Source organism: Neolamprologus brichardi, chromosome 3 (assembly GCF_056152115.1).
Source record: "Neolamprologus brichardi isolate AB-2024 chromosome 3, ASM5615211v1, whole genome shotgun sequence".
Lineage (NCBI taxonomy): Eukaryota > Metazoa > Chordata > Actinopteri > Cichliformes > Cichlidae > Neolamprologus > Neolamprologus brichardi.
Window position 1 is genome coordinate 48,729,062 of NC_142106.1, and position 11,045 is coordinate 48,740,106.

Genomic DNA, 11,045 nt, shown 5'->3' on the forward strand with positions numbered 1-11,045 from the left:
ACAATGTGTCAATTTATGGAATCAAGTGATGAGGTGGCCAGTACCTGAAGTTACGAACACAATCCTATAACCCTACCTGCATGCTTGCCTAATACCCTAAGAAAAAGACTCAGTTTAGCATTTATCCAGCAGCACAGGACCTGGAATTTGAAGATGGCCTCAGGAACCAGCACAGGGCCTGGTGTGGTGTAGTTAGCATTGGCCAGCAGCATTGGCCCTGGTGTGTTGTAGGTGGCCTCAGCCAGCAGAACAAGACATTGGTGAAAACAGCCAAAAGCAATGTTGTTAATGTGCCCTCATTAATGGGCATCTGCTTTGGGTCTTTTAATACACCCCTTCTCTGGATCAAAAGCAGATCAATGACATGAAAATGAAAGGCTTACAGCACCAGGTATTCCCAGGCAGTCTCCCATTCAAGTACTAACCAAGCCCAGCCCTGCTTAGCTTCCGAGATCAGACGAGGTCAGGCGTGCTCAGGGTGGTATGGCCGTAAGCTGCTGCCCACAGCACAATGTGTCAATTTATGGAATCAAGTGATGAGGTGGCCAGTACCTGAAGTTACGAACACAATCCTATAACCCTACCTGCATGCTTGCCTAATACCCTAAGCCAAAGACTCAGTTTAGCATTTATCCAGCAGCACAGGCCCTGGATTTTTGAAGATGGCCTCAGGAACCAGCACAGGGCCTGGTGTGGTGTAGTTAGCCTCGGCCAGCAGCACTGGCCCTGGTGTGTTGTAGGTGGCCTCAGCCAGCAGAACAAGACATTGGTGAAAACAGCCAAAAGCAATGTCGTTAATGTGCCCTCATTAATGGGCATCTGCTTTGGGTCTTTTAATACACCCCTTCTCTGGATCAAAAGCAGTTCAATGACATGAAAATGAAAGGCGTACAGCACCAGGTATTCCCAGGCAGTCTCTCATCCAAGTACTAACCAAGCCCAGCCCTGCTTAGCTTCCGAGATCATACGAGGTCAGGCGTGCTCAGGGTGGTATGGCCGTAAGCTGCTGCCCACAGCACAATGTGTCAATTTATGGAATCAAGTGATGAGGTGGCCAGTACCTGAAGTTACGAACACAATCCTATAACCCTACCTGCATGCTTGCCTAATACCCTAAGCCAAAGACTCAGTTTAGCATTTATCCAGCAGCACAGGCCCTGGATTTTTGAAGATGGCCTCAGGAACCACCACAGGGCCTGGTGTGGTGTAGTTAGCCTCGGCCAGCAGCACTGGCCCTGGTGTGTTGTAGGTGGCCTCAGCCAGCAGAACAAGACATTGGTGAAAACAGCCAAAAGCAATGTCGTTAATGTGCCCTCATTAATGGGCAGCTGCTTTGGGTCTTTTAATACACCCCTTCTCTGGATCAAAAGCAGTTCAATGACATGAAAATGAAAGGCTTACAGCACCAGGTATTCCCAGGCAGTCTCCCATCCAAGTACTAACCAAGCCCAGCCCTGCTTAGCTTCCGAGATCAGACAAGGTCAGGCGTGCTCAGGGTAGTATGGCCGTAAGCTGCTGCCCACAGCACAACGTGTCAATTTATGGAATCAAGTGATGAGGTGGCCAGTACCTGAAGTTACGAACACAATCCTATAACCCTACCTGCATGCTTGCCTAATACCCTAACCCAAAGACTCAGTTTAGCATTTATCCAGCAGCACGGGCCCTGGATTTTTGAAGATGGCCTCAGGAACCAGCACAGGGCCTGGTGTGGTGTAGTTAGCCTCGGCCAGCAGCACTGGCCCTGGTGTGTTGTAGGTGGCCTCAGCCAGCAGAACAAGACATTGGTGAAAACAGCCAAAAGCAATGTCGTTAATGTGCCCTCATTAATGGGCAGCTGCTTTGGGTCTTTTAATAAACCCGTTCTCTGGATCAAAAGTAGTTCAATGACATGAAAATGAAAGGCTTACAGGGCCAGGTATTCCCAGGCAGTCTCCCATCCAAGTACTAACCAAGCCCAGCCCTGCTTAGCTTCCGAGATCAGACGACGTCAGGCGTGCTCAGGGTGGTATGGCCGTAAGCTGCTGGCCACAGCACAATGTGTCAATTTATGGAATCAAGTGATGAGGTGGCCAGTACCTGAAGTTACGAACACAATCCTATAACCCTACCTGCATGCTTGCCTAATACCCTAAGCCAAAGACTCAATTTAGCATTTATCCAGCAGCACAGGCCCTGGATTTTTGAAGATGGCCTCAGGAACCAGCACAGGGCCTGGTGTGGTGTAGTTAGCCTCGGCCAGCAGCACTGGCCCTGGTGTGTTGTAGGTGGCCTCAGCCAGCAGAACAAGACATTGGTGAAAACAGCCAAAAGCAATGTCGTTAATGTGCCCTCATTAATGGGCAGCTGCTTTGGGTCTTTTAATACACCCCTTCTCTGGATCAAAAGCAGTTCAATGACATGAAAATGAAAGGCTTACAGCACCAGGTATTCCGAGCCAGTCTCCCATCCAAGTACTAACCAAGCCCAGCCCTGCTTAGCTTCCGAGATCAGACAAGGTCAGGCGTGCTCAGGGTAGTATGGCCGTAAGCTGCTGCCCACAGCACAACGTGTCAATTTATGGAATCAAGTGATGAGGTGGCCAGTACCTGAAGTTACGAACACAATCCTATAACCCTACCTGCATGCTTGCCTAATACCCTAAGCCAAAGACTCAGTTTAGCATTTATCCAGCAGCACAGGCCCTGGATTTTTGAAGATGGCCTCAGGAACCAGCACAGGGCCTGGTGTGGTGTAGTTAGCCTCGGCCAGCAGCACTGGCCCTGGTGTGTTGTAGGTGGCCTCAGCCAGCAGAACAAGACATTGGTGAAAACAGCCAAAAGCAATGTCGTTAATGTGCCCTCATTAATGGGCAGCTGCTTTGGGTCTTTTAATACACCCCTTCTCTGGATCAAAAGCATTTCAATGACATGAAAATGAAAGGCTTACAGCACCAGGTATTCCCAGGCAGTCTCCCATCCAAGTACTAACCAAGCCCAGCCCTGCTTAGCTTCCGAGATCAGACGAGGTCAGGCGTGCTCAGGGTGGTATGGCCATAAGCTGCTGCCCACAGCACAATGTGTCAATTTATGGAATCAAGTGATGAGGTGGCCAGTACCTGAAGTTACGAACACAATCCTATAACCCTACCTGCATGCTTGCCTAATACCCTAACCCAAAGACTCAGTTTAGCATTTATCCAGCAGCACGGGCCCTGGATTTTTGAAGATGGCCTCAGGAACCAGCACAGGGCCTGGTGTGGTGTAGTTAGCCTCGGCCAGCAGCACTGGCCCTGGTGTGTTGTAGGTGGCCTCAGCCAGCAGAACAAGACATTGGTGAAAACAGCCAAAAGCAATGTCGTTAATGTGCCCTCATTAATGGGCAGCTGCTTTGGGTCTTTTAATAAACCCCTTCTCTGGATCAAAAGCAGTTCAATGACATGAAAATGAAAGGCTTTCAGCACCAGGTATTCCCAGGTAGTCTCCCATCCAAGTACTAACCAAGCCCAGCCCTGCTTAACTTCCGAGATCAGACAAGGTCAGGCGTGCTCAGGGTGGTATGGCCGTAAGCTGCTGCCCACAGCACAACGTGTCAATTTTTGGAATCAAGTGATGAGGTGGCCAGTACCTGAAGTTACGAACACAATCCTATAACCCTACCTGCATGCTTGCCTAATACCCTAAGCCAAAGACTCAGTTTAGCATTTATCCAGCAGCACAGGCCCTGGATTTTTGAAGATGGCCTCAGGAACCAGCACAGGGCCTGGTGTGGTGTAGTTAGCCTCGGCCAGCAGCACTGGCCCTGGTGTGTTGTAGGTGGCCTCAGCCAGCAGAACAAGACATTGGTGAAAACAGCCAAAAGCAATGTCGTTAATGTGCCCTCATTAATGGGCAGCTGCTTTGGGTCTTTTAATACACCCCTTCTCTGGATCAAAAGCAGTTCAATGACATGAAAATGAAAGGCTTACAGCACCAGGTATTCCCAGGCAGTCTCCCATCCAAGTACTAACCAAGCCCAGCTCTGCTTAGCTTCCGAGATCAGACGAGGTCAGGCGTGCTCAGGGTGGTATGGCCGTAAGCTGCTGCCCACAGCACAATGTGTCAATTTATGGAATCAAGTGATGAGGTGGCCAGTACCTGAAGTTACGAACACAATCCTATAACCCTACCTGCATGCTTGCCTAATACCCTAACCCAAAGACTCAGTTTAGCATTTATCCAGCAGCACGGGCCCTGGATTTTTGAAGATGGCCTCAGGAACCAGCACAGGGCCTGGTGTGGTGTAGTTAGCCTGGGCCAGCAGCACTGGCCCTGGTGTGTTGTAGGTGGCCTCAGCCAGCAGAACAAGACATTGGTGAAAACAGCCAAAAGCAATGTCGTTAATGTGCCCTCATTAATGGGCAGCTGCTTTGGGTCTTTTAATACACCCCTTCTCTGGATCAAAAGCAGTTCAATGACATGAAAATGAAAGGCTTACAGCACCAGGTATTCCCAGGCAGTCTCCCATCCAAGTACTAACCAAGCCCAGCCCTGCTTTTCATAAGTGTTTATTTCCAAGTATAGGATTATTTGCAATCGCCATATTGACTATATGGGTTTTTTGTTCTGCAGTGAACATGCTTCCTCTGCCCCCAGCATCTGGTCGTCTAGCAATTCTGTAAAGTAACAATTTCAGTATTTTTACATCTATGGTATTGTTGTGCTACAAATCTTAGTGCAAAGTGACTGTACTAACTGATTCTCATTTCAAAATGTCCTTATGATGCTTGCTACAGAGTAGTGGCTCGAGTTAGGCTGAACCCGTTGGCCAGCTTCCCTCAGGGTCATTCCACGGTTGATTACATGGTCCACTATTGTAGCTCTGATGTCATGAGCAATTCTATTTCTTACTCTTCTTACCCTTCCTCTCCCCCCTCCTCGTCCTCCTCTCCCCCCTTCTCATCCTCCTCTTGCTCCTCCTTGTCCTTGTCGTCCTCTTCATCCTACTTCTTCACCTCCACGTCCTCTTCCTCGGCCTCCTCTACTTCTCACTCTTCCTGCTCCCTCCATTGTACTCCACACACAGAGCTTACCTGTATTATAGTGCTTAGGCTGATTGCAAAGTGAACTAATTATCTAAAAAAGTTTTCACAAGTGAAAGTGTGCCAGACAGTTGGCAAAATAGTGTTAATGATAGCCATACATGTGTATAATTTTGCTAGGAGTGTGTTGGAAATTTGGTAATTGAGTGTAAGCAGTGAGTTGTGCCTACACTTTTGCAAAGTGTGTGTTACAAAATTGCAAACTGAGTGCAAAGCAGTGTTTGTGCTTTTAGATTTGCAAACTCAGTGAGTGGTTTTGCTATAAGTATTAATAGTTTTAGGAATTGTGCTATAAGAATCACAGTTAGGGTTTAAGCATTCAGAAAAAACTGTAATAGTACTTGAAGTTAACTGACATAGCCTACCTTGTGCACAGAGAAAGCAAAAGCCAGATGTGTTTTTTATTCATACCATCAGTGTGCAGTTAGCGCATTGTGTGCTTAGTAGATGATGGCTTGTGTGTACTGTTTGATACGAAAACACCATTTTTACGAAGGTGTGAAGAGTTAATCTAGCTGTGTTCGCTTTTGCAAGAGAACTACAATGTTTTGATAATTGGGTGACAGGTTTTCTTATTTGTGTGTAGAGTTTTGCAAAAATAGCCAATAGTTACAAAAAATGTCCTTAAGCAATCAGAAAAAACTGTAAAAGACCCAAAGCAGCTGCCCATTAATGAGGGCACATTAACGACATTGCTTTTAGCTGTTTTCACCAATGTCTTGTTCTACTGGCTGAGGCCACCTAGAACACACCAGGCCCTGTGCTTGTTCCTGAGGCCATCTTCAAAAATCCAGGGCCTGTGCTGCTGGATAAATGCTAAACTGAGTCTTTGGCTTAGGGTATTAGGCAAGCATGCAGGTAGGGTTATAGGATTGTGTTCGTAACTTCAGGTACTGGCCACCTCATCACTTGATTCCATTAATTGACACATTGTGCTGTGGGTAGCAGCTTACGGCCATACCGCCCTGAGCATACCTGACCTCGTCTGATCTCGGAAGCGAAGCAGGGCTGGGCTTGGTTAGTACTTGGATGGGAGACTGCCTGGGAATACCTGGTGCTGTAAGCCTTTCATTTTCATGTCATTGAACTGCTTTTGATCCAGAGAAGGGGTGTATTAAAAGACCCAAAGCAGCTGCCCATTAATGAGGGCACATTAACGACATTGCTTTTGGCTGTTTTCACCAATGTCTTGTTCTGCTGGCTGAGGCCACCTACAACACACCAGGGCCAGTGCTGCTGGCCGAGGCTAACTACACCACACCAGGCCCTGTGCTGGTTCCTGAGGCCATCTTCAAAAATCCAGGGCCTGTGCTGCTGGATAAATGCTAAACTGAGTCTTTGGGTTAGGGTATTAGGCAAGCATGCAGGTAGGGTTATAGGATTGTGTTCGTAACTTCAGGTACTGGCCACCTCATCACTTGATTCCATAAATTGACACATTGTGCTGTGGGCAGCAGCTTACGCCCATACCACCCTGAGCACGCCTGACCTCGTCTGATCTCGGAAGCTATGCAGGGCTGGGCTTGGTTAGTACTTGGACAGAAGACTGCCTGGGAATACCTGGTGCTGTAAGCCTTTCATTTTCATGTCATTGAACTGCTTTTGATCCACAGAAGGGGTGTATTAAAAGACCCAAAGCAGCTGCCCATTAATGAGGGCACATTACAGTTTTTTCTGATTGCTTAAGCACATTTTTTGTAACTATTGGCTATTTTTGCAAAACTCTACACACAAATAAGAAAACCTGTCACCCAATTATCAAAACATTGTAGTTCTCTTGCAAAAGCGAACACAGCTAGATTAACTCTTCACACCTTCGTAAAAATGGTGTTTTCAAATCAAACAGTACACACAAGCCATCATCTACTAAGCACACAATGCGCCAACTGCACACTCATGGTATGAATACAAAACACATCTGGCTTTTGCTTTCTCTGTGCACAACGTAGGCTATGTCAGTTTGAGCTCATACTTTTGTCATAGATCCGTAAGCATAGAGGGATCCAAACTTCAAGTACTGGTGTTTATTCACACACATCAAAACAAACACAAGTGTTTATTACCAAGTATAGGATTATTTGCAATCGCCATATTGACTATATGGGTTTCTTGGTCTGCAGTGAACATGCTTCCTCTGCCCCAGCATCTGGTCGTCTAGCAATTCTGTAAAGTAACAATTTAAGTATTTTTACATCTATGGTATTGTTGTGTTTCTCATCAGCGTATGGCAGTGCTACAAATCTTAGTGCAAAGTGACTGTACTAACCGATTCTCATTTCAAAATGTCCTTATGATGCTTGCTACAGTGTAGCGGCGCGAGTTAGGCTGGACCCGTTGGCCAGCTTCCCTCAGGGTCATTCCACGGTTGATTACATGGTCCACTATTGTAGCTCTGATGTCATCAGCAATTCTATTTCTTACTCTTCTTACCCTTCCTCTCCCCCCTCCTCGTCCTCCTCTCCCCCCTCCTCGTCCTCATCTTGCTCCTCCTTGTCCTTGTCGTCCTCTTCTTCCTACTTCTTCACCTCCACGTCCTCTTCCTCGGCCTCCTCTACTTCTCACTCTTCCTGCTCCCTCCATTGTACTCCACACACAGAGCTTACCTGTATTATAGTGCTTAGGCTGATTGCAAAGTGAACTAATTATCTAAAAAGGTTTTCACATGTGACAGTGTGCCAGACAGTTAGCAAAATAGTGTAAATAATAGCCTTAAATGTGTATAGTTTTGCTAGGAGTGCATTGATCATTTGGAAATTGAGTGTAAAGCAGTGAGTTGTGTTTACAGTTCTGCAAAAAGAGTGCTGTGCAGTGGATTGTAGCTACAGGTTTGCAAAGTGTGTGTTACAAAATGGCAAACTAAGTGCAAAGCAGTGTTTGTGCTTTTAGTTTTGCAAACTCAGTGAGTGGTTTTGCTATAAGTATTAATAGTTTTAGAAATTGTGCTATAAGAATCACAGTTAGGGTTTAAGCAATCAGAAAAAACTGTAAAAACCAGACAGCATTTCATCAGAGCAGGGTCGGAGCAGGGTTTGTTAATTGCAATACCCCAAAGAAACCACTAGATGTCACTAGCTGGAAGGCTGGTGTTGTGTGTATATCATCGCCGTCTTCTGTTTTATCCAGTAGTGCTGCTACTGCATAAAACAACACTAATACTAATTTGCAGTGTTTTTTTTTTAATAAATAGAAATCATTGCAATGGTTTCAATTATTCAAAGTAGACTAAACAGATTTGAATAAAAGTATTAGAATCAAACTGGAATAAAAAATAACAACACAGCACAACACAACTTGATTTCTATTTTCGTTTCACCTTTCTTTTCAACTTTTCAACAAATTAGTTGAAAACAGCATCCGCAATACAACAGGATTTCTGTAAAGTCACATAAAAATGTAAAAGCATAGTTTTGTGACGGAATTTTTGCCATCAACATGCATTGTACCATTTTGGGCGCTCTCTGTTAACACAACTTCACACTACTTGAAAGCTTTGTGCAAGGAAAGAGACAATAATAGAAAGGCAGAGCAAGCAATGGTGTGGCTAGCTAAGACAACCCTTCACTCCTTAAATATCAGTTTGAATATATGTTTTGATTTGTATAATTTTTCATACATTCAACTTTTTGTGCAGTTTACTTCTCACAGTTTATTTATCTTAAAAATATACAGGCGGTAGGATTAGGAAACACACACACACACACACACACACACACACACACACACACACACTGACATGTCCTGTGTCATGGCCCAGCTTTTATAAGATTTTATTTTGTTATTTAAATATTCTATTTGATTTAATCTTGATATTGTTTTCTGTATTTTATCCCTCACTGTTTTTATTCTTTATCTTAGTTTCAAGTTGTTTCAGAGTTTAAAGACCCTTTGGGGGAACACTTTTTCTTCTTGGGCTATGTGTTTTTGTGACTAATCACAAATACACTTCAATACAGAAAACTGACTTTCTATTTCCAAAAATCTGGTTGGGAAAGTACAGATATTTTTTTTTAATGTAAAAAGAAAAGATGTCGATCCTGAAGCACTTATTGAAAGTACTGAGCTGCTCGTTTAAACTTCTCCTGACGTTCTCTGGTAGAGTTGGCCTTCAGATTGTGAATTTAGCATATTCTACTAAATAAAAGGTTTTTATTTAAGTTTCCTACAACTGTATCTTGAAAGAAAATAAGATTCTCTGCTAAGTGGAAGACATTGCATTCCATTGGCTCTATGATGTGACGGATCAATGTAATGGAAATAGTTTCCTTCTGTTGTTGCTGATGAATCACACAGAGGACCCACAACCGCATTTACAAATTCAGGTTGACAATGGGCAGAGCTCTTCAGTGAAATTGTTCTTTGCTTTTCTAACACAACTTATAAAGTTTTACAGCTGTGTACACCACCAATTAGAAAATAAAACCATAAAAAAATCCAATGTACAACCGGGGAATTTCCAGAGAAGACTTTAGCACTTACTGGATGATGTAGTGGTGTGTTTACGTAAGTAGCTGCCTCTGTTTAAAATGGCTACATAAATAACAAGTTTTTGATTAAATCAGAAGATCTTCATCTTTCCTAAATGTTGAGGTTTCACTTTCTAATTGCTTCTTTTATTGAGCATAAAAAGAGAGCAAAGAAGATGAGTGGTTTAGCAGACAGATCAGATAACAAAACTAAACATGTGGTTGAACATTTAAACAACAGGGCTCCTATCTGTGTGAAAAAGACCAGGATTTAGCTGGACTGCAGCCATAATAAAACTGACTTGTATTTATTACATGCTAGAGATAAAGAAGTTATTCAACCCTTGATAAGTACCTCCTTTATCAAAGAATACACTAAGCCGTCCTTTATGAAAGGACAGAAGATAATGTCAACGGACTATTCATTAATAAGATGAAGTGAAACTGATCGTGTAAGTGTTAATTATTAAGTTTCAGTAAAAGGACTAGATGTTACAGTATCAGGGGTTGTAACATCTAGTCCCGAATCTTTCATGGTCCTGGGCTTTGACCCAGTGTTTTAAGTTTGTTGTTATGTTTATTGTATTGTTTGGTCTTGTTCACTCTTTGGGGAATTATTGATTCTTATGTTACGTTTTCAGAGCCCTGATCCAAGTTGTTATTTCACAGAGTTTTGTCACCTCTGTGTGTTCTCACCAGCACCCCTATATGTAGTTAGTCATGTCTGGTTATGGATGTCAAGTCTCTGTCTTGTCTCCATGTCGCTCTTGTTCTCCCTCTGTCCCACACTCTCTGTGTTTAGTTCATCTGAGTCTCACTAGGTGATTCTCTCTTTCCTCTTTTTATGTGATATCCTCTTGTCCTGTGTGCATTATGTTCAGTTCTGCTTCCCCTGTCTCGTCAGTCAGACTTCAGCCGTGTTCCCCTCCTCTCTGCCCCGATTTCCCTTTTGTGTAAACATTGTCTCTGTTGTCTCCTGTCTGCTGTCGATCTCCATCATCCTTCCAGCTGTGTGTTCTGTCAGTTTAGTGTTTCCCAGTTTAATTTCCAAGTGCCTTCATGGTTTTGTTATGTCAATCTGTGACTCCTGCAATAAAGCTGCCTTTGAGTCCTGCCTTTTTTGGACCTATCCCGCCTCACCCCACACAGCTTTCATGACAGTTTCCTGTGTGTGAACCTTCATGAAAAGCTGAGAGAAACCAAATATATGAACTATAAACATCTTTTCTTGCTTGAAGATCATACACTCTAATATATATATTACATGAAAATATCATGAATTGTATTTACATTATCAAAGGGAACATAAAGTTTAATATAATTCAGTCTGAATGTGTTTTGTCCTAAATTTAAGCGATGCTGTAACATCAGCCAATCATTACTCAAGTCACAGAAAGTTTTAGTAAAGGTCCAGTGGAAAAGCAAAAATCTCAACCTCACAACAATGTTGACCTCAATAAAACACATTTATGGTGATGCTAACAGAAACTTGATTTCCCTTCGCTTTTAGCACAACTACCATA

At 43.8% G+C, this 11,045-nt stretch overlaps 10 pseudogenes; 2 read left to right on the forward strand and 8 right to left on the reverse strand.

Moving 5' to 3' along the window:
* Positions 1–376: 376 nt before the first annotated feature.
* Positions 377–495, reverse strand: LOC148105020 (5S ribosomal RNA; annotated as a pseudogene).
* Positions 496–885: 390 nt separating this feature from the next.
* On the reverse strand, positions 886–1,004 carry LOC148105021 (5S ribosomal RNA; annotated as a pseudogene).
* Positions 1,005–1,394: 390 nt separating this feature from the next.
* On the reverse strand, positions 1,395–1,513 carry LOC148105022 (5S ribosomal RNA; annotated as a pseudogene).
* A 390-nt stretch (positions 1,514–1,903) lies between these two features.
* On the reverse strand, positions 1,904–2,022 carry LOC148105023 (5S ribosomal RNA; annotated as a pseudogene).
* Positions 2,023–2,412: 390 nt separating this feature from the next.
* LOC148105024 (5S ribosomal RNA) lies at positions 2,413–2,531 on the reverse strand (annotated as a pseudogene).
* A 390-nt stretch (positions 2,532–2,921) lies between these two features.
* On the reverse strand, positions 2,922–3,040 carry LOC148105025 (5S ribosomal RNA; annotated as a pseudogene).
* A 390-nt stretch (positions 3,041–3,430) lies between these two features.
* Positions 3,431–3,549, reverse strand: LOC148105026 (5S ribosomal RNA; annotated as a pseudogene).
* Positions 3,550–3,939: 390 nt separating this feature from the next.
* LOC148105027 (5S ribosomal RNA) lies at positions 3,940–4,058 on the reverse strand (annotated as a pseudogene).
* Positions 4,059–6,006: 1,948 nt separating this feature from the next.
* LOC148105028 (5S ribosomal RNA) lies at positions 6,007–6,125 on the forward strand (annotated as a pseudogene).
* A 390-nt stretch (positions 6,126–6,515) lies between these two features.
* On the forward strand, positions 6,516–6,634 carry LOC148105029 (5S ribosomal RNA; annotated as a pseudogene).
* Positions 6,635–11,045: the final 4,411 nt, after the last annotated feature.